The sequence below is a fragment of the Sander lucioperca genome, chromosome 18 (assembly GCF_008315115.2).
Source record: "Sander lucioperca isolate FBNREF2018 chromosome 18, SLUC_FBN_1.2, whole genome shotgun sequence".
NCBI classification, from domain to species: Eukaryota; Metazoa; Chordata; class Actinopteri; order Perciformes; family Percidae; genus Sander; species Sander lucioperca.
Window position 1 is genome coordinate 3,012,089 of NC_050190.1, and position 23,418 is coordinate 3,035,506.

General features: G+C 40.9%; 3 long non-coding RNA genes across 3 annotated transcripts in view; 1 reads left to right on the plus strand and 2 right to left on the minus strand.

Moving 5' to 3' along the window:
- Nucleotides 1–23,418, minus strand: part of LOC116036818 — a 397,754-nt gene that overhangs the window by 132,301 nt on the left and 242,035 nt on the right. The window lies entirely within an intron of this gene.
- On the minus strand, nucleotides 5,378–6,933 carry LOC116036825. The gene is made up of 3 exons (XR_004101729.2): nucleotides 6,787–6,933; nucleotides 6,560–6,561; nucleotides 5,378–5,398 (listed from the first exon to the last, which is right to left on the minus strand). It is a non-coding gene; the product is annotated as an uncharacterized LOC116036825 (long non-coding RNA).
- LOC116036827 lies at nucleotides 11,148–19,773 on the plus strand. The gene is made up of 3 exons (XR_004101731.2): nucleotides 11,148–11,159; nucleotides 16,247–16,250; nucleotides 19,657–19,773. It is a non-coding gene; the product is annotated as an uncharacterized LOC116036827 (long non-coding RNA).

Consider the following 23,418-nt stretch of genomic DNA (forward strand, 5'->3'; position numbering starts at 1 on the left):
CTGAGTTAATGTACTTCACTCCTTCTCCAAAACTGGTTTTGTCATTAGTGCGCTTCCATAGCCAGTGTAGACACATGCAGGAGAAACACACACACACTGTGAGCAGAGTGAGTGGTTGGGGGGGGGGGGCAGTAAGATTACTCCTGCCAGCCTCTTGGCCTTATCCCCATCCAGTTTGTAGCTGTTACTAAACCTCAAACTGAACGTAGCAACTGACAGCAGAATGACGGCAGCCCCTCTGTTCCTCTGAGTGGCAGCCTCGGCCTTCAGTCCAACAGCAAAAATAAAAAACAAAAATGACACTCATACTACCGGTGACCCACACACTGATGAGTGGAGAAAACACTGCTCATGTAAACTGCAGAAGTCTAATTTAATAATAATATGAAGTGGAAATTGCTTGGGAACTGTATTTTTTGATTTATTCAAATTGTAAATCAACTTTACATCACGACTTTCCTAATGTTGACAAAATGTCAGATTTTGTCTGATAAGGTTAAGTCAACTGATAATCACTCTGCATCCCCTAAGATTTATCTTGTGACCCCATGGTGGGGCTCCGACCTCCAGGTTGGAGACCACAGAGTTATTGTATCTAACTTGCCATGTTAACAGTATTCTAAATGCATTTAAGGTTTTTCTATCACAGCAATATCAGCGGCTCCTCCTCCACACAGTGTAGGTAAATCTGTAGATTATCATCTTATTCATACCTTTCTTCATAAGGTTTCTCCAGTTTAACTCGCGTAACTGTTTGTATGTTTAAATATTTTAAACCTTAACCATTTTATTGCATTTCTATATTCGACCTGTGCACTTACATTCTGCAGACTTCAGAATCTTGCAGCCTAATATCCCCCATTTTATCTTAGAAGAATCATTGTAATTGTAATTTGCATGGAAACAAGTGTGTAATTCCGGGTGGAAGAGAAGGTGCTGACATTGTGTGCAAGTGGTGTTGATGATTTAGCATGGGCTGAGTGCTGGTGTGGGTGAGCTGTTAGCTGGGAGAGGCCCGGGATGGGAAGTCTGGGAAAGTCTTAATGACAGACTAGTGGCGAGACGAGACACAGAGCCATAACCATGAATCACATGGTAATTAATGACCAGGTTCCCATGGTCGGGGCTTGTTTGATGGTAAAACAAAAGCTATCTGGACCACGCAAGCGTTATTTACACACACATTAGACAGATTAAGATAGGGGGGAGGCGGGGGAGAGACGAGGGGAGAGGGGGTGGAGGCAAGGTTAAAGAGAGCCGCTTACGTGGTGTTTGTGATAAGAGGGTAGTATAACATGACCAGCAGGTAAAGTGCAGACGACATGGACTGGAGCTAATGAGGGAGTGCGGGACCAGCTGGCTGCCTGGCTGCAGAGTGAAGGGGAGGGCCAAAGGTCCCGCTAATGATAGCCTCGGCCTCTCCAGACTTTACCGGGGTCACACACAGGGGCAATAAAGCACAGCCTGCCTGCATGAAGACATTAAACATACTGAAAACCATGTAAACACACAGTCATCTCTCACCTTCACAACAATGAGTCATGTTGTCAGTTTCTCACAAGAAAGAAAGAGAGAGAAAGAGGTAATACAAATGATCTTTTAAGTGCAGGATTATAGGATACTATTAGTGTTGCAATAAAAAAAAAAAAAAAAAAAAAACATGGTTATGAATGTCTAATGACACTTTCTGAAAAAAAACATATGTTGCTGTGTTTATAATACTGAAAGATATTCACTTATAATGGCCAAAAGCAATGATTCCCGGGTAGTCTATATCCACAACGTTCCACTTCTTGGCTTGCTCCGGCGCTGCCGGAAATTCCGCCGAATGTCACTCTTTTTGGCCGGTCAGTTACCTTCCGCTTTCTTTATGTTGGTGTTTTAAACTCTGGTGGATTTATGAGGACTATGGTTAACTGCTCCTCAGATCTCTGCAGGGTAAATCCAGACAGCTAGCTAGACTATCTGTTCAATCGGAGTGTTCTGTTGCATGTACACATGTTCCACTAAAACAAGTTCCTTCCTGAGGCTATTTTGCAGAGGCACCATGGCTTCTTCCGATGCTCAGCACCGCCCAAGAACATTGCGATGGGTTTAAAGAAATGCCAATAAACCAGAGCATGTTTTTCCCTCATCCCAGAATGCTGTGTGGACTAGCCAGACCCTCCTCCGCAGCGCTGTGGAGGAAGGTCTGGCAATGGGAGACTACCCCAGGTGGTACTTCTGCTAGTGCTAATGGGTACTTAGAAATATGTGCAGCAGCTCAATTAATTTGAAGACATAGAAAGTATGATTTGATTAATAGAATATATCAGCTGTTACACACACACAAACACAGGAATTTTAAACAGGCAGACAAAGTAATAAATACATAAATGGTAGAAATAAATAGGTAAAAGTGATGCATAATCAGCTGAAATGGTTAGCTAAAGGTATTTACTAAACAGTTGAACTAGTTAGCTAAAAGGTATACAATACATGGTAAAAATTAATAGTTTAAATTATTACATGGGCAGCTGCTATAGGTAGCTAAAACTACTGACTTCAGTTCAAATTAAAATGTTTATCCAACATTTAGCTTCACTCCCAAGTAGTAGCAGTATGATTGCTGAACAAACCAGCATAAATATTGACCGTTCAGTTGCATGAAAAAATAAACAATATCCAACTTTATAATGATATAATGTTAAACGTTTGGCACACACTGGGAATTGATGAAGGGGTACATGACCAGACCAAAGAGGTTGGGAAACACTGGCCTAAAGGACCGTTCTGAAGTTTTGGCATGTTTTAGACCCCGTACATCAAATCTCCCTGACTTTACACCTCTGGTGGCCGTATCACAGTCAGGTGGTTTTGCAAGTGAAAGCAAGAACTGAGACCTTCTTCAAAATGTTACTTTAATACTTTGGTATTTGTCCAAATACCCATCAGCCTCAGCTGTAATTTGTGTTTAGTGCTATTTCTTGTACTTTATACAAACATATTAGCATGTTGAAATGCTATGTTTAGATGGCGACCACGGTACCTGGAAAACATCAACATGATAGCATTGTCATTTACGCATGTTAGCATGCTGACGTTATCATTTAGCTACAAGCACCGTTTTGCTTAAGTACAGCCTCACAGAGCTGCTAGCATGACTTTAGACGCTCTGGTCTTGTGGATATTGAATGGCTTGTTTTGGGGTTATATGTTTATATGCAATACATTTGATCTACTTATCTACTATGTCTTACTATTAGTACTACTTACTATTGTCTTTGCAAGAGTTTAATGTCAACTTTGATGATAAAATAAGAAAACATGCTTCAGATCTCTGCAAGTTGATATTTCTTAATACTGTAGTAAAATGAACAGGAAGTTGGAAAAATCAATTACAGATTAAGATTTGTCAAGTATAATATGTGTTGCTGCAAATAGCTTAAATATGCAAAAATACTAGTATGGTACTTTTAAGTTCAATGTCAAGGTTTCTCCAGGCCCCAACTTGTCATGCATGCTACTGTTAAGACTATTTGTAAAAGAAGTAATTAAATCAAACTACAAAAACCCTTTAGAAAAATACTTTGTAGTACCTAAATTAATGAATGAACTGTATTTGTATGGGCTAAGCAAGATGTGTATTATATTCTTTGTATACATTCTATAAACTAATCTATAAACTTTTGTCCGTTTTAGTGATCCAATCAAAGTAATTTCAGGTCCTGAAGCAGGATTATGTAATGCATCATGAACCAAATACTAATCAAACATCAGTACTGGCATTTATTATCCTATAAATCACTTACAAAACATGTTTGTAGATAATTATACCTGCTGCATTTACTTACAGTACAGTGTCTTGGTTACCCACAAATGTCAAACTCTCCTCTGTTTTACTCACCACGCTGTGTACAAACACATGCACCTCCTCTCACAATAAAGACACCGCACAGAGGACATAAAACCCGTTTCAGAGTGTGTAATGTGAAACAATATCTTAAAGACCAGACCAATTAAAGTGGCTGGCAGGATTAAAGGGAAGGACGTGTATGCTGCAGTGACAGCGAGCGGGCGGGCTGTCAGCCACGCAGAGGGTGTTGCCGGCTGGGCGTGAGCAGGAAGTCCTGACAGGCGTGAGAACAGGAAGATGAAAGGCTGGGGGGGGAGTTTGGATCATGGAGGACAACACACACACACACACACACACACACACCCCCCAGCGGAACGTTCTCACGCTTTAGCAACAATGCTAATCATGTTGCAGCTAACCGATGTTGTTAAACTGAGTGATGATGCTGCTCTGTTGTGATCTGTGTGGGCGTAAAGCACACAGGCTTTTATAATAGATGCATGTAGTGCTAGCCTACTGCTGTTCACATCACACACACACACATACACACACACACACACACACACACACACTTATATTTCTGGGTTCATTCTTTTTGTGATTTTATGGGCAAAAACATTCAACCTAGTCTCACATTGCCAGCTCTATCTCCACAGCACTGTCGAGTAAAGTCTGGCTACACCACAGATGCATTCTGGGATATGAGAAAAAAAACACTCTGGGTTGTTTGCATTTCTTTAAACCAATCACAGTCGTCTTGGGTGGTGCTAAGCTCCGTACGCAGCAAAGTAACTAGGTGGAACATTTGCACCCCGCAAAAGAAAACGCCACATAAAATATTAAATTAACTGTTGACACAAAACAATAACGTGAGCTATTTAAATTAGCTGGATACACGGTAAAACATCTTTGCTCTTACCAGTGTATCACCATGTGTACTTTGTCCACAGCAATCCCACCAATCAGTCCCAAAACGTCCCAGTTAGAGAGGAAATGCCGTAAACATATTCTTTGTAAATCTTTACAATCATTCGCCAAAAGAACCAAGCAGGCCTGCCTTGTTGCACGATCCAAAATTTCTTCAAAACTTGACAGTTTCGAGAAGCACGTGACCGCAATGGTTGCAATAGACTGAGCTCCGACACTCGCCTCCACTTTTAAATAACCTGGGGTCTCATTTATAAACATGGCGTACGCACAAAACGGGGCTGAAAATGTGCGTACGCCACTTCCCACGCAAAGGTTGTGATTTATAAAAAAAAAACTTGACGGGAGAATGTGCAATCCTCCACGCAAACTCTGACCCATGCGTACGCACATTTTGGAGACAAAATAGGACTTAATAGTGTTATTTGCGCTTGTACTGAGTGATAATTGTTCCAGAAACACCTCCAACTCAAATCTTAAATAAAAATTAGTTCTTAATGTTTAATCGGCGCTGTCTCGCCGTCACATTGTCTGCTACGGAGTGCAGGAGAAGGGGATGGCCCAACTGGAATACAGGATAGCATCAAATACCCTAGCATTAGATAACGGCAGAACACAGTGTAAATAACTAAATATCTGTCTTTAAAGTGCCCATATTATGAAAAGAATCACTTTTTCTGGGATTTGGGGTGTTATGTTGTGTCTCTGGTGCTTCCACACACACAAACTTTGAAAAAAATCCATCCATGCTCTTTAGAGTGAGATACGGTTTCTGAATGTGTCCTGCCTTCAGTCTCTGGGTGAGCTGTTCGGCACAAAAATTGGCACGGCTTTCTACGTCACAAGCCGAAACGGGCAGGCTAACAGCAACCATTAACTCGTAGCGTTAGCACGTTAGCATGCTAACGCTAATGCTAACGCTAGCATGCTACCTCGTTCTCAATAGCAAAGCACTGCTACAACACACACAAATTCACCATAATCTACAAAAGAACTACTTACATGTGCGCCCTCATTTAGAAGTCTCCCAGCTAATCTTGCCTTGTAACTGACCGAAGTTGAGGAAACAGCCTTTCTTTTACTGTCTATGGAGCTAGCTAGCTGACATGATCATAGACTGTATATAAGAATGGACCAACAGATCCCGTTGCTCTGGACGGAGACCAGTGAAGGCCGTTAGAAGCACTTTTCCGGTGAGCGCTGAGCGTTACCGCGCAGCCTCCAACTGAGAGAGACGACGTAAATGTGACGTGAGCAACGTGTCTGAAAGTTGGAAGTCTTCTGGTAGCTGTGCCAAGAGAAATCTCAATCATTCCCAATCTTGCAGAGACGGAGAGCGTAGGTATATGTAAGGAGATAACATAGGCACAGGCTAATTATTGCTAACTAAAATGCTAGTTAACATTAGTAATTGCACTTAAACAGCTAATGAAACTGACGAAACTGCCTGCGCGCTTCTCCTGTACTATACGGTAATTCCTCTACTATGCGACAGTAAGTCGCGTGGTTATGACACAATTGTTAGCCTATTTTTATAAAAACGTCTGCTACGGAGCCATAACGTGAAGTACAAGGTAATGGAGCCTTTTATACATTGTCGTGTTTCTTTAGAAATAAACAATGGACAAATAGAGTCTTTAAACGCTTCAGATGTAAAGTTATTCGCTGTCAAAGTGGTGCCAAAATGAATGGCAGTCTATGTAATGCTAACGGGGGGTGATCGCTTTGTAGCATTAAAATGGCGCCATAGGAGGTTCGCGGTCCAAGGAGAAGCTTACCCCCTTGGACATGATCTACATCTGAGCTACTGCACATGTGCAAGTGCAATCAAAGATAGTACAGAAGTAGAAGAAGAAAAGAGGTCTCACTCTGCTGAAAAGAGGATCTGCAGCAGTGAGAGAGAGCAGTGCAGTACAACAAAAATATGGTGTTTTTTGAAAATTAAACCATGTAAACCTATTCTGGTACAACCTTAAAATACAATTATGAACCTGAAGATGAGCATAGTATGGCTGCTTTAAAACTGTGCATATATCATCAAATGTCAAAGTCTGAAAATACAGCCGTTAAGCTCTCGCGCAAGCTTTACCCTTAATGTCCTTGTTATCAGTCTGAACTTTAATATTGTTTATGACAAAACCAGCATGAAGAAAAGTGTGTTTGCCTATTACACTTTCTTTCGTCTCGGGGGGGGGGTACCACTAGTTGATGCTGTGATTTTGGCAAGGTGTTAACAATCACAAATTGTTGTAAACATATAAATACTGCGGTGCCCCCTGTGCGTAATGCTGCATGATGGCACTGCTGGCCCTGCAGGAGGACTACGCTAATAGAAGAATCAGGAGAAAAAGACTTCAGGGACCATGACGATGACTGGCTAATATGCCGACATAGATTCCCTAAAGCTGAGCTCTTGGATCTATGTACTGAATTGGGTCCAGTAGAGAGGGCAACGCGCCGGAACCGTGCCATCCCGGTCCAAATACAGGTACTCGCTACTTTGGGGGAAACAGGCTGTTTCCAGAGGGATATGTCAGACAGCTAAGTGTTTGTTTTAATATATATTATATATAATCTTCAACTTTATCACTAAGGCTTGTTTGGATATAATATATAGTTCTGTTAAATCTTATTATATAGGTCTGGTATATCGAAGCTATCCCCGAGTGCCGTAATGCCTGCCGTTTTGGACGTATTATTAATATAGGTAGTCTGTAGATCAGGTTTCCCAACACTGTGCAAGAACAGGCCGAAATTATAATTCAATTTGCAGCAATTCCTGAACGTCTGAATTTTTTTTTGCTTTTTCTCCACCTCGTCATCATGATTCGGTGTTACGCCAGTGTCATTCATATACTGATCAGCATTCACGAGGTGCTTTGCATTGACTATTTATGGTTAAAAATGGGTGCGTGTAGAGGGCGGGATAAGAGCTGATTCACGTACGCACACTTGGGGGTAATCTGTGATTTATAAAGGGAACATTGCTTACAGGTGTGCGTACACGCGGTTTTATAAATCAGACTTTTTTTTGGCGTACGCCATTTTGGGCTTTTGGGCGTATGTACACTTATAGTAAGGATCCTACGCACAGTTTTATAAATGAGACCCCAGGTCTATTACTTTTTCTTCAACACCAAAACGTTTTGTCTGTTGTCACGGTGACTCGGTGAAACGCCTGCAGGCACGAAAAAGCGGGTCTCGTTGTCACCTGGGCTGTCGAACGAGTGTTCAGAGAAATTCGCTAGCATGTCGGTGGCTAATGGAGTGGTGGCTAATGAAGTGGCAGCTAACGGAGCAGCTGATATGGACACGTTCTCTAACATGGAGGAATTAATCGACCGGGTCTTGGAGAAGCAGCTACGTGCGCTTAAATTAGTGATATATAGCACAGTGAAGGGAGTGCTAGCCGAAATTAATGCTTTGCAGCAACACATTGGGGCAGAACCTGAGATGCAGGAAATCATGGTATGTGAGCCGGACCAATCTGACTGCGTCACATTCAAGACCCAGCGGCTTCGGACGCCTGAGGGGATACAGCACGAGCTGCACGCTGAACGCGACTCGGACTCGTTCATCTGCCGCACTGCCCTGGGAGTGACCCACGGAGGGAGAGAGTTCACCTTGCAGCCGCGGACCCGGGTGTTTTCTGGGCATCATCCACGGATCGCGCTGCGAGGAACCGGAGGACAGCGGTGGGACTTTGCGTTCAATGCCCGGCCCGCGACTGGAGGACTCAGCACCTGTGGACTAACGGTATTTGGGCTACTGTACCGAGTTTGACTGGAGGACGCTGTGTGTAAGTTTTGAAACCAACCGTTGAAGGGACATCTAATCAGACTGTAAGAAATGATGAATGCTGGCTACTCAGTCTATAATCTACATTTTTGAGGACACTCAATCGGGCTGGAAAAAAGGGAACATGATGCGCTATGTAAGTTTCGTAACTAAACTTTAAAGGGACACTTAACCAGAATGAAGGTGCATGATAAATGCTGGCTGGTCAGTTTGCAGTCTGTTTGTTGACATTTAAGCTAGACTGAAAGAACATGAGGGATACGGTCTGTTCAGCTCATAATCTGCTTATTGCTCCAACTACATTGGTGTGTTTTTCACATAGCTTAGTCCAGAAATTGTTCGAAGGTGAATATTGTTCATGTTTAACATAAGAATTCACTAGACCTGTTTCAATTGACCTGTGACTTAAGACAGGAGGTGTAGTTTTGAGCTGGAGTTTTGCGCAAACTGCGTTTGATGTGGTCACGCATCTTACAAATAGGGGAGGGGGTCTGCGGTCTCAGAGGGTTAGGGGGTTTATTTTATTTTTTATGTTTTTGTCACACCTTGCTCAGAGCTAACAGTTCACCCTTTACTACATTTTTTCAGCAAATTACAGTAGGGTACTTGAGACATGTTTGCGTGTAAATTTTGAATATGGCTGAACTTTCAATCCTTTCAGTAAACATCAGGGGGCTAAAACAGGCCGATCAAACGAGCTAAATTCCTGGACTATTTAAGAAGGAAGAACATAGATGTGGCGCTCATACAAGAGTCACATTTACGAAAAAGAGATGTAAATTGTCTACAAAATAAATACTTTAAGGTTGCTGCCTCATCTAGTGACAACACCAAAACCAAGGGCTCCATTGTGTTGCTGTCGCGGAAATGCGCCCTCACCGTAGACAAAAGCAGTAAGGACTTATCAGGCAGAATATCTTATATTTATTTCACTTCGTTTAAGAATGCTTGATTCTGATTGGCTGGGAGGAGGGCATTAACCCAGCAGGTTGCCCGCTGACTGAGCACAGCGTCATCAAATAGTAGATCAATACGCCGCTTGTATTTTTTTCTATCACAGAAATTTCAAACATGAGGTCCATTGTAAAAATAAACCTTGTTTAAAAAAGTTTCTAAAATGTGTCGTAAATCTATCGGAGGGTCAGTCGATACATAGTTTCGCAAGCGAGGTACAATGTAGCAACTACGTTATTAAACTAACGTTAGTGATCAGATGCAGCCTTGTGTGGTTGCTATAGAAACTAATTAACGTTAGCTACAGTTGAGCTAACGTTATTCGCCGTAGTTCTAAACATTACAGTGTTTTAAAAATGAATTCAAACAAATTCATTGTCAATTTGTTGTCAAGGCAGGGCAATAAACAGTTTGATATGCCCGGCTTGTGGAAGCCGTCCACAAGCCGGGCATATCAAACTGTTCATTGCCCTGCCTCTCGGTGATTATCCCTTACATGTACCATGATAAGGAGTAGGAAAATAGCCTTTGTTTCGGTATATGCACCGTCTACATATGATGAAAGCTTTTTCCCGCGCCTAACCAATGAATTGCTCTCTTTCAACGAATATTCACTAATTATAGGGGGAGACATGAAGGGGTCAATCACACAAAAGCCCAGAAACGTATATCAAACATGTTCAAAGCAGTTGTGGAATCCCACCATTTTTCAGATGTATGGAGAATTCACAATCCTAGCAAGGACTACACCTTCTTTTCCACACGTCACCTCACCCACTCCCGCATTGATTATATTCTGTGCTCCAGTGAACTTAAGGCAATGTTCCACACGATAGCAATAGAACCAGCAATTCTGTCTGACCACAATGTGCTGATAACCACATTCTGTTGTGATATGTTAGGAGAAAGATCTAGGAGATGGCAATTTAATAATTCCCTTCTCCAGAACACAGCTTTTGATGCAGAATTTAGAACCAAACTGGCTGAATTGATATCAATTAATACAGACTCAGTTCCTGATCCCGCATATACATGACAAGCAACTAAAGGATTTCACATCCTCCTTCGCGGTCTTATTTGATTTATGACCCTTTTAAGATGAGGGGAGAACATTTCTCTTTGTTTAATATCATTAAAAGTAAAGTTAGGTTTTGCTTTCAGCTTCCAACAGCTTCCGGAGAAAGAGAGCGATCTGTGCAAGTCAGCGCCACACTGAACCTGCCCGCTGCAGTCCGTGTGTGTGTCTTGGGCGCGACTGAGAGAGTGAGGGAGAAAGAGTCGTACCCTCTAACGTTCTAACGCTGGGTTTTACCGGCAGCTTTTTACAATTGCAACTCCGCTTCCGCTCTGCAAAAGCGAACTCCGAGTCAACTTTGGCAAACGGGCAGGGGATCTTTTATGCTAATTTAGAGGTCCAAGCCAGACTCATCTTCAAAGCCAGATGTATTATTAAGACCAACCAGGTTAGACTCCGTCTACTGGCTGCTGCTCTGCACTTGTGACCGATATCACAAGACAATTTTTCTTGTCATTTTTCTCGCGAGATCACATGGGACAAGATCTTGTCACACCTCTACTGTTTATATTTGCAGCAGCTGTGTTTGAAATTAAATGAAAAATGTTTAACTGAAATAAAATATCAACGGTGAAAACTTGGTTTTGGTGTGAGTTCTTTAAAATCTGAGAACGAAAGCAACACAAATGCTGCTTATCTGCAAGTTGCAGATAAGCAGCATTTGTGGACTAATGTTTTTCTTTCTTCTTTTCCAATAACTTTTAAAGCAGATATACAGTACATCCAAGAATTATTCTTTGAAACAGCAAGTGTTGCTTTCAATGCTAGGTTCGACTAAAATGTCTACAGAGCAGCTAGAAGTCAACAGCAACTGAACTTTACCCACGTACGGCCCACAGCTGAGTGTGAGCTCTGAGAGAGGGAGCTTCGACACTTGGTGATATCGAAGAGGATTAGTGGGTGGAATTTTCCTTCAAGAGAACTTTCCACCCACGGCGGCGCTCTTGTCACATCCCACAGTTTTACAATGTTTCTCTGTGGGCCACACAATCAGCTGTGAGAGCCCGGACACTTTACACACCGTCGAGATGGAACTAGTTTCAGCCGGCTTCAGAAGGGAGCTCTCTGGAAAAATGTGTACAGTGTGTTGGACCTGTGTGTGTCAGGGGGAGTCTGGAGGAAGTGTGTGTACAAATGTTTGCATGCATGGATGTGCATGTGCATGTGTGTGTGTGAATGCATGCATGTGTCTTTTATGTGCGTGCCTAAATGCTTGCATATATGTGATTATGTGTGTGTGCAGGTTTAACCAACAACATTATAAAAACCCACTTCTATACTGAAAGCAACTTCTTTAGATTTGTGCATGAAAACCATTTTTGTTGCCTTAAAAAATGTGTGTCATGATCTCCCTGCCTCATGATGTACTGATGGAATCTGAAATGTGGATGAAATAGGGCTCAACTGTGTGGTTCCGGCAGTAAAAATCCAATTTAGGGTTAGGGTAAGGGTTAGGCTAACCCTTTTCTCCATAAGTATTTTGATTATTAGCCATAATGTCTAAACCATGCAAGGTAGACTGACCATGAGCTGTGTGATTATAAAACAAAGTTTTCTGCTCCTGTAGAAGCTAGAAGTCCGTATGATATCAACTGTTTTTAGAAAAACACATGTATTTGTGATGTCAGTACTACACCACCTACAATCCTAAGTATAACAGCAACGTCTCTGATTGGTGGAGGTCGCTATCACCATGGAAATGTTTGCAAACGGCTACAGCGAGTCTCTTATCGTGTCTGTTCACAGTAAGCATATAATATAAGAAAGCATATAAGATAATGAAAGGGGAAAAACACTTCTGGAACCAGAACCGTTGAGCTCTATATGTCCTGACAGCACATGGTGAATATGAAGCAAAATCCTGAGAGATCAATCAGAATCTTGCAAAAAACAAAAAAACAACAACAAACAAATAACCTTCTTTGGCAAAGAAAACTTTACTCAAGGTCCAGCTGCTAGCTTTTGGTGGCGCGTATCTGGCAAATTGTCTTTTGAACTTCACTTTAAACTGAATGAACTTTCACAATAAAAAAAACACTACTAACAAGAATACAACAAACCATGAAAGGGCAGCAGTTTCTGCTCCATTGTTGTTTCCATATCTCTGCTATCACAAAGTACCATACAGGCTCTCATTGTTGGTTCGAAAGATTTGTATGGTTATTTTTTATTTGTAGAGAGTTTTATGAATGTTGGGCCCTTAAAAAACCTTGTGATTAAAACAAAACAAAAAAACTTTTTCATGAAGGAAGGGAAAAAAAGATGTGAAGTTCTGCTTGTGATAAGGAGTCTGAACAATCAGGATGAATAGCTGACGTGAAGTCAGGTCAGGTTAGCAAGCGCTAACATGCTCAGCGTAGCAGCTAACCATCTACCCAGCAAAATGGCCAGCCAAGTGTTGCGAGGCAGAACCGCCCCCGCGTGACCAGCTGCCCCGCTATCACCAACAACAGCTGGAAGGCAACGCCAGCAATCATCTACTACCAGGAGAAACAGAGACGGTTACTATGACGCTGCCTAACGTACGACGAGTGTGTTCACGTGATTATTTGCTTACGAGGTTGTGTTTCCACATGTGTTCAGGTGTTGTTTGCCTATGTTCAGTTCAGTTCAGTTTATTCTTTGTCCCAAAAGGGCAATTTGTATCAGTGCCGGGAATTGCGTGCGTGCATGTGTGTACCTCCGTGTGCATTACGCACCGTCTGCAGCCAGACAAGCACTGAATCGCTCTCTTCATGCATTCAGCGAGCTGAAGGAACAAACATACACAAACAGCTGTTCCCACATGTCCTAATAAGAGAGTGGCTGACTGGTAGAACATCCTTTGCACCCCGCCGCATATTAGATTTCACTCCTTCAAGGCTCCTGACTTTGCTTGGCATGGCCTCTTTGTCGGATTAGCCCCGTCTACAGCAACTGCTGCTACAAGCTTCTAAAGGTATGCTCCAATAAAAATCTCTCTTTTGAGTATGAAATACTCCTAAGGAGTTTCTGAAAAGTTTGCAGCTTGGGGGATGGCAGCTGCAGTCAGCTTGGATTTATAGTAGTTAGTTACAGTAGATTCTGATGAGACTGAAAAGATGTTTGATCCCTATTTGTTCTTAACAATTGTAATTTGCCAGTACATTGCCAATAGAATATTTCTGAAGCTTAAAAACTATGAAGAGTGTCAACAGTGTTGAAAAGACAAGACAATCAACAGAAAATGAATCTCTAAATATTTTCTGGCATTAAAACCCGACAAATATAAACCTACACTCAAGAATTCAATAAGTCACTTCAGAAATGTCAAAAACACTTCAACCTTGTTGTTCTCTAGGGATGGATGCAAAAAATAAATCTTAGATGCAACGCGTTTTTCTCTTGAATGATTGAAGTTGAAGTCTCGATGCAGAAAAGTCAAGAATCGGAAATTTATAACCCAATTCTCGATATTATGATCGCCTGTAACAGTTTTGTGATACTGGCCTTACACTTAACCAATTGGATGGTAAAACATAATGAACGTAAACATGTGCACTGTGTTTAAGTTTTGAGCTAGGCTACTTCTTGACTTTTGGTGAGGATGGCAGAGCCGAGCAACCGCAAATAGATACAATCCAACCGGCAACCCCTGAAAAAGGACCTGGACAAGAGCCACACTGAACGCAACTTTGGTTTATTTTCTTTTTTGTTCTTTGCAACACAAGCAAAGCTGGAAAATATGGTGATGTCACCTTCCAATACATTCACATGAACGGGTTCATATGATATCGTACGAAAAGTTATGCACACTAAAAAAGTATGATATCATACAAAAACTAGGAAACCGCCGGCTCGTCACGTGACATCGGCTACAGAGCTCCATGCTACAGAGCATCAGTAGCTAACTGTTTAAGCCGCTACAGAGCTTTGTGACGCCGGCTACGGTGCTCCGCATGGTGCTCCGCATGGTGCTCCATCAGGACAGTTGTAGTTGGTGCTTCAGTTACCCGAGAATAGGTGCGCCGGATAAAGAGCACCGCGAGATGTCGGTCATTTCGGCAGAGATTACGGTTAAGTTTAGGGAAGCAAAAGTGAGCAATATGCGGCGACAAAAGTTAAGTTTAGGTTACTGAAACGACTAGTTAAGTTTAGGAAAAAGATCATGGTTTGTATTAAAACATTCCCAAGAAACATGCATTTCATGGTTAAAGTCTTTTGTTTTCTCCGGGAAGGGAACTCCACTCCCTGGCTTAAAAGTCCTGAGTGTGAAAGTCCTGTGTGTTAATGCCCAACCATCCACCTCCATACGCGGCCAGCCACGTTCTTATACAGTGTTTATACAGTTTTTCAATGTGGTGCACACAGCAACAACAAAAAAACGTGCAAATCATACGAATTACAGCGCTTATCTTTTTGTACCTTTTTGAACATATGGTTAATGAGAACGGGCTAAACCTTCCAGTTAACACATCTCTTCCATTCCATTCTGAATCCGAATCGAATGGCGAGGTGCCTCGAGATTCCCAACCCTATGTTCTATGCTCTATGTTCCTGACACTAACACCTATTTTATCCTCATCATAGAACCAACAATTCAATCACCTAAGATGGCAAAAACCAACCAAACCAAACTCAACCTCACATACTGTAGTTCAAAAGGGCAGGAAGTGGAGGTGATCTGAGCCCAGGTTTGACTTGTTTTTCTCCACGCTCACAGCTTTTCAGAGTGACGGGTACAAGGAAAGCATAAAGAAAAATAGTGTCCATTACAACTGACTTCCAAAGAATAACACAGTGAAATACTGATGAAAGAATCCTGAATATCATGATATTATCTGATCAACAGAAACACAAAGAGCAGGCGTTTTAGCTCTCAATGCTGCCGGGAAATCCCAGAGATCAAATGTGTTCAGTACTGTTGCAGATTCCAGCTGTGAAATTGATCTATATTGTATTCCAATTGGCAATAAAACCTTTTTAAAGCCATTGATTTAATTTGCTGAAGCCTGTGCTTTGTTGTATGGTGAGTTGGGTTGGGAACCGGAGGGTTGCCGGTTCAAGTCCCAGTACGGACAAAAGTACAGAGTGTGAATTGGTAGCTGGAGAGATGCCAGTTCACCTCCTGGGCACTGCCAGGTGCAGGGCACCGTACCCCCCCAACCGCTCAGGGTGCTGGTCCAGCACTGGCAGCCCACTCACTCTGACATCTCTCCATTTGTGCATGAATAGGTCATTTGTAGGCATGTGTGTGTATTTCAGGCCTGTGTGTAGTGATTTCTAACAGAGTGTACATTGTAATTTCCCCCCTGGGGATCAATAAACAGTATAAATTATAAAAAATTCAATTTCTATTTAGTTCTGCACACGCACGTTAGCCAAAGACAGAGTGTGATTAAACGAAAAGTCGGAACAATACCGGGGAGGACACCTGTTCGTTCATATGGTGTCTGGTGGGTGTAAGGATCTAATGTGATTTATGTCATGCACTGTAAATCTGTCAGTCCATGCTTTTAAATCTATTTTTAACCACCATGTTTGTTAATGCAGAGACAGAGTTCCAGTTGTTAATGTAATGGACAAAGTTGTCACATTTGCAGGATGGATGAGTGTATACGTTGGAGAAGATGGATAAGTGATGGATAGGAAATGTGGTCCAAACAACTAGGTTGACTGTCAACATGTGTGAGGATTAGAAGAGTAGATCCAGTTCAAGAGGCCATTATTTAAAAAGGAATTAAGGAGTTAATTACTTTCTAAAGGTACTTCTCATTAGTTTTAAAATCATTTCTAGCCTCTAATCTCACTTGGCAGTCCAGAGTTTGTCCCTGACATCGAGTATGGTGACATGCACACCAATATTCCACTATTATTCCGAATATGACCATATTTCAATTCAGGTCATGTAAACAGCATATTCCGTTTGGATATTCTGAATAAGGCCTTTTTCCGAATATAGCATTTTACGATTAGGACATGGAGGATATTCCGGTATTATTCAGGTTTTAGAGGCATTTTTTGGACATGTATAAGGCATATTCGGAATGAGCGTCTCAATCGGGTTTTTACCGCAGTTTACACCCAGTTTACAGCCTCTTGCTAGCCTAGAAATCTAGACACACCCTAGCGGCAACAAATGTAATTAGCAGCCAGGGTTGTCTAGCAACTCTCCGTTGGCTTGCGAGCCAATCACATGGTGTATAGAGTCGGTGGGCGTGCTTAACATAATGACGGCAGAGTTGTGACGGTTCCGCGTGAATTCCCTACTATTTGAAAATAAAGAAGATGGCTGCTGCTGGCGAACAGCAGTCTTTCGAATCGGCTCTGGCCGCAACTCTGGAAGACTTGGAGTTAAGCTGTTTTTGAGAAAAGAACAAAGAACGGGACTGAAGTCATTCTTAAAAAAGGAAGATGTGTTCATAGTTTTTACTACTCTACAGCAAGAGTACACTCTTGCCTGTTTACAGCATATGGTCAGCTCTGTGCGTTGCTATGGTTGCTGTACACAAACCAACCAGCTGACAGTTAGCAAGGCTGCGGACCCGATAAGAAGGAGAAAAAAAGCTACTTTTAAACATAATAAAAGACTTGGATATCAATAGGTTTTCAGATATGCACAAACATTGCTACGCCGACCTTTTCAAGAAGCTGGTTGAAGGAATGAAAGAGGGATGCTGTGTTCACACGGTCCAACAAGTCCGCCACCACTGGAAGCCTTTGGAAAAAAATCATATTTTGCACAGTTACATGAAAACGGGAATATTAGTGGAATATTCTATTTCATTAGCCATGTAAACAGCTTAGTCTGAATATCGTCTTTTTCAGAATAAGGGCAAAAACCGGAATATTATGTGCATGTAAACAGACCACGTTCAGTCCTACTTTACATTACTTGGTGGGATGCCACTCTCATGCCTGTGCCTTAAAGTGCCTGTGCCTTAAGTACAGAGCCACTGCCAGCAGGTGATTAGCCTAGCCTAGCATAATATACAAAATACACTTCAATGTTCAAAAATACCCTTACCAACACCTCAAAAGCGTATAAATGTATCTTGTTTGTTTAATGTGTGCACAAACATAAAACATTTGAAAATGACTATTTGTTGTTTTAAAGGAGCTATACTGGATATTCAGAACATTAAACAGTAAACAACTATTTGCTCTGTAAAGATATAGTAGAGGGCAGAAAATGAAGTCACAATCCCTCTGTGTGTGTTGTAATTTCAGTTTCTCTGTTCTTTGTCTTGATAGCCGGTCCGGCTGTGCGTGCACTTTGTTTTTCTGAATATCGAGTACAGCCCCTTTAAGAAGTGCTTGCTAGAGCAACTGCACAGATTGCTTATCAAAAACAAAAATTTCAATATGTAACTACACCTAAAACCACAAAATGTTGCTCTCGTAGATCTCTGTTTGTGTACAAATTAAACAATCAATTCAAATTCAATTCAAACAACTATTTAACCCTAAAGGGCAATTCAATTTAGCAGTCAACCTGTCACATGAAAACAAACAGACAGACAAGAATAAACACCATCGCAATCATTCAATCAACAAACATGTCAGTAGCAGCAGGTCAACAAATGGGTAACCCAGGCAGGAGCAGGAAAGCACACACAGGTTGCCGAAATTAAGCTAAATTAAATAATTATACAACCATAATCCAACTTAGTAAAGTAATAAATACATAACATCAAAGCATTATGCTTCTCCAAGCTCTGAACATTACAGGTTGCTGCCATTAGCAGCATTTAAGAGCCTAATGACAGAAGGAATCAAGGAACTCAAATATCTGTTGGTTTTACATGGGGGTGGGGGTGGGGGCAAGATAGCACCACCCTGATGGTATTAAAGAGAATCTACAAGAAAGAACATGGCCAGTATTACCCATGATTTTCTGAGCTTTCTGGACTATCAGTTTCTTCCAGAGGGAGCTCAGGTCTGGTAACTGAAGTCCAGCGATCTTAGAGTAGATCTTTACAATGTTAATGAGGCTATTCTTTTCACAGACAATCCATACAACCAGCAAATGAATGAAAAAGTTAAAAGACTTCAAATAAGGGAATGATAAAAGCTAGCATGAAATTTCCTCAGAGACATTAAAAGAGTTCAGCTTCCGCAACAAGGGAGATACAACATTTTGTTAGCCCTCCTTCTATTCTACAGTCTTCCTAATCCCTGCTCCGTTCTTTACAAACAGAATGAGAGTTGATTTTCTTTTCTAACTCTCAGAAAGAAGGGAGTAAGCATAGATCCTCGAAAGACGAAATTTTACTTTAAAATCACATGAAAATCTGGTTTCACAACTAATATTGCGTAAAAATTACGTTGCAGCTAATCTTCACTGTCATTCTTAATCTCAATCAAATCTGTCATTTTGTTTTCGATTCCTAAATTCTGATTGATACCTGGAAATACCTGACATCACCTAAACAACTCTTATTCTCACTTTGACAGATAATAGCGTGTTTAAATCTGAATGCACCAAAAGAAGAATCACTTTTTCTTTGGCCCTGGGACTAACTCTCCACCAAAAGACAAATAGGACTGAAAACACTGTTGGTATTAAGCAATTAACACCCAACCTCTGCACTACATGGGGATGAATTAGGGATTCCCCATTCCCAGTATTGCACATGGTGGCGGTATTACTTCCAGATTTGGCAAAGCAATCATCTAAATTCCTACCACATTCCACCTCTGCCTCATTTAATCCTGACTGAGGGAAGAAAGAAATTGCGCATTCAGGAAGTAAATTGGCATGACATAAACACCTTAAGTCGACATCCTTAACTTCTAACAGTTTAAATTGCCTGAAATTAGTATTATCAAGGAAGCATCAAAGATCCTATTAACCCTTGTGATGTCTTCCGATCGACCATGCACTTGTTGTCCTCCCGCGTCAAAATGAAAATAAACATCTTTTTTTTTTTCACATTTTCTGACGTTTTTGTCCCTTTTCACTACTCAGAGGAACATATGTTGATGGATAATTACAGACAGACAGTGTGTATGTCAAAGTTCAGTCAGGAGACTGTTTTGATACCATTTCATTTTTTCAATTTTTTTTCAAATGCTATAAAATTGAATACCCAAAATCCAATTAAAGTATTGATCAAGTACTTGCAATTGTACTTACATTTTGGGTAATTTGGTTAGAAAGAAACCCATATTTCTGATATAGAAGTTTTGAAAACAGGTCAAATTTGACCGAAGGACAACATGAGGGTTATGGGGGACAGGAATCATCCAGCTAATGTCAATTAGAACCCAGAGTTACTGTATTTGCTTCACCCTTCATCAGCCACTGACTCTTGCTCAGGAGCACTTCAGAAGAGCAGGAACATGTTGTCCCCCACTGTCATGCTGCTAACTACTGCCCAGGTCTGCAGGACGGTGGATGTGTGTCACCTCTCTGGAGGGTGATTTTGGGAGGGTGGGGGGTCTGCTGATGTGCTGTTGACAGTGTGTTTGGGACAGAGGCAGCTGGGAATGCAGAGCCAGTGCTCCTCTGTGTCTCGCTAATCAGGCCTGTCCTGTTGTTAGCCGCTACCAGCCAGAGCCACGTCTTTTCTCTCACGCAGCTGTAGTTTAGAAAGATACATTATGATGTTTTGTATCAACAAGTTTCAGTAAAAAATTGCTTTGATTGATTTGTTTGCCCAAGAACTGAATATTTAACATGTTTGCTTTTTCGCTCTTTGCTATTGGTTCGTCATGTTGCCTATGTTGTTATATCTTATCTTGTTATAACCTGCTGAAAGCGGGTTTCTTAGCCATGTATACACGCAAGCAAATCAGGTTTGTTTTACATGTAAGCATGCGAACGACGAATAGGGGTGGAAATCACCAGAGACCCCACGATACGATATTGCCTTAATACTTATGCGACGATAGGATTATTATTGCAATTTAGAACATATTGCGATATTCTGCGATATATTGCAATTTATTCCTTTTTTCCAACTTCAAATTATGTCCCCAAATATTTGTTTTATCTAAAAAGATACATTTCTGTTTATCCCACTACAATTTTATTGCTGTAAAATGGGATTGTCAAACAGACAAACTGACCAACACTGTCATGAAACCCTGTTGTAAAAAGTTAGATTCTAATGTGCAATTCGTATAATAAAAGATTGATACTTGGCGTCCCTGTATCGATACAGTATTGTCACGGAAAATATTGTGATACTATTCTGTGTCCCCCCCCCAGCCCTAAGACGAAGGCTTAAGATAGGGAAAGTATCACTTTGACAACAGAATGGCCAGATAAAATAAAGGATCATTACATGTATCAATGCATATTTTCTGACATTCATGCTGTAAGGAAGAGCAGGGCTCTTACTGTTCTGTCAGCTCTCGGACACACAGAAGAGCAAAGGTCGACAATTATATAGAGGTATGTACTCTGTGGGCGTGGTTTATTTTGATTGACAGTGACCAAACAACCCACCAACTGTCAACAGTTTTTTAATTCAAATGTTTATAATTCCGATACCTGAACGTGCGTATCAGCTAATACCGAGTACCGATGTGATACCAGTGTGGCGCTCCTGGCTCATGTTAAACCCTTTGTAAAACATGAAAAAATACAGATAGAGAATGAATGCCGCGTTTTTTTTATTTTTTATAGAGGACGAGTTTCTTCTCTACATATTATATGCCTTGCTCCCTTGTGGACATAGAAAATAAAGACACTGAAGAAATTGGACTCTAATCTAGAAACTATAAAGATAATTAAGTGATAAATCCCATGCACACTGTAAACATGAATGGAACAGAGTATATTCATCAGTTATTTCCCCCCCAGCTAAACATAAGGTCAAAAACCATTGGGGTGTCCTCTCCCCTGTTGTTACATGAATGTACAGTAGCCTACATCACTAGATAGTTACTGGTCCAGTGAACTAAGACTATAATTTGGGAGGATTGTACAATTAGGATATGTTCTTTAAATCGTACAATCCTCCCAAATTATAGTCCCAGTTTACTGGACAACACAATTTGTGTGCTAAGAATGCCAAATACCATGCACATGGAAGTGGAACAAACATGATCCTTATTGTTAAAGAATTAAAAAAAATGTATCAACTAAAATAATTCAAGGTGCATTGGTCAACTATAGAAATCTACAGCATTGTATGTATTGCCCTAGTAACAGACTTCATTTAAAACACATTTGAAATGTTATCAGCCTTTTCTACTTATCTCAACAACTGTCATAATATATTCATCAAACTTCTAACAACAATATGAACAGCAGTCTTCATACAGCAATATAACAGTAACAATGAATAATTGAATGAATAATTATTAAAACAATTATGGTCACAACTTTAAATAATAACAGTACTTAAATGAACAGCCATATGCACCTGTTGTATTTTAATCCAGGCTGACAACAATAGGGTAAAACCACGCTGGGTGATCAGAAAAGGCTCCAGGATTAAATAAATCCTGGCTGTTAGCCTGGTCGGGAGCAGGCTAGCTGCACAGAGTAAATCTCCATGGTGATTTATGTGCCTCCACTTTCGTGAAACCGAGTCAAGGCTTAAATCATCCAGGATAACTGATAAATCCCAGCTTAATCCCTTATCTTGGTTTTGTGAAACAGGCCCCTGGTTTCTTGTGTGGATGTAAACATTCTAGGGCTGGATCTGAATATTCAAAATATTTGTTCCATGGGTAGGCATTCGATTTTCAATTTTGGGCTTTGAATATTCGTTTTCTGAAAAAACATGCATGCAGGCTGAAATTCACTGTGGTGTTTTGTAGGGATTAAGCTGCTAGCTAAATGTCCACGGCAAGCTAGCAGTATGATGTGTGTACAGGTCTGTATGGGTATACTGTATTAGCCTGGTGTCGTTGTCAGGTGATTTGATAATGGTAACGATAGTAACGTTACGGCCGTGCACAATGCAAATACAGGCACCGGCTGGCTGCGCATTCTTTCACACACACTGCGTCTGTAGTCACTCGTCAAACAGTCCGGTGTGCCAGTTTAGCTGGTGATCATGTTAACTGGTGATATTTGCATGAAATCAGTGAATATTCAACAAGGCCCTGAATGAATGAAATTAAACATAACTATAATCAGTTGACTTGTGGCACAGGCTGAAAGAGACTGTTTGTGCTGAAATAGGCCTTCACATTCTTCGTATGAGATGGCCCACAATAACAATGATAAATGATCACGTTTGCGCATAACTGACGTGTTTCATTTTTACCCCCAAAACGGAATAAAGTGTTAAGTGGGGTCATGCCTGTTTGTTGTACATTAGTCAGGTTTTGGTATGTGAGGCAAAGATGAACATACTTTACTGTTTCGAGGCTTGCATTTGCCCATGTTAAATTGTGATATCACCAGTTAACATGGGCATATATTTCTCTCATATGTTAACCTGTGTTAACTTAGACTAAAAGTCCAATATATAGATATAAATCACAAAGTCATTGTAGTGTAGTGGTATAGATGATGTAGAAGCTGGTCCATAAATTTTTTTTGTCCATGACATCCAAGGTTCGAATCCCAGCTAGATCTCTAGTGCGTTGTTTCGTTTAATTTTTTTCCGTTCATACAGTATATGTTGTATTTGTATGTTGTATGTATTACACATAAACTGGTGATGTTTTCAGCGATATCCATTATTTTGTCTCACTTGCAAATGTCGTATATTGACATTCTATAACTTTCTATACACTTTGACTTAAAAGTTGGTATAAGGAGATGCATGAACTTTACTCTACATTCACTGAGAACATCTGGAAATTGTTAACATGAGTAGAGGTCCCCCCAAGACAGAAGAGACCTTTTTTGGAGTTGTGCCAGATAACAGGCATGGATTGGTCAGTCTTCTGTTCCAATCAT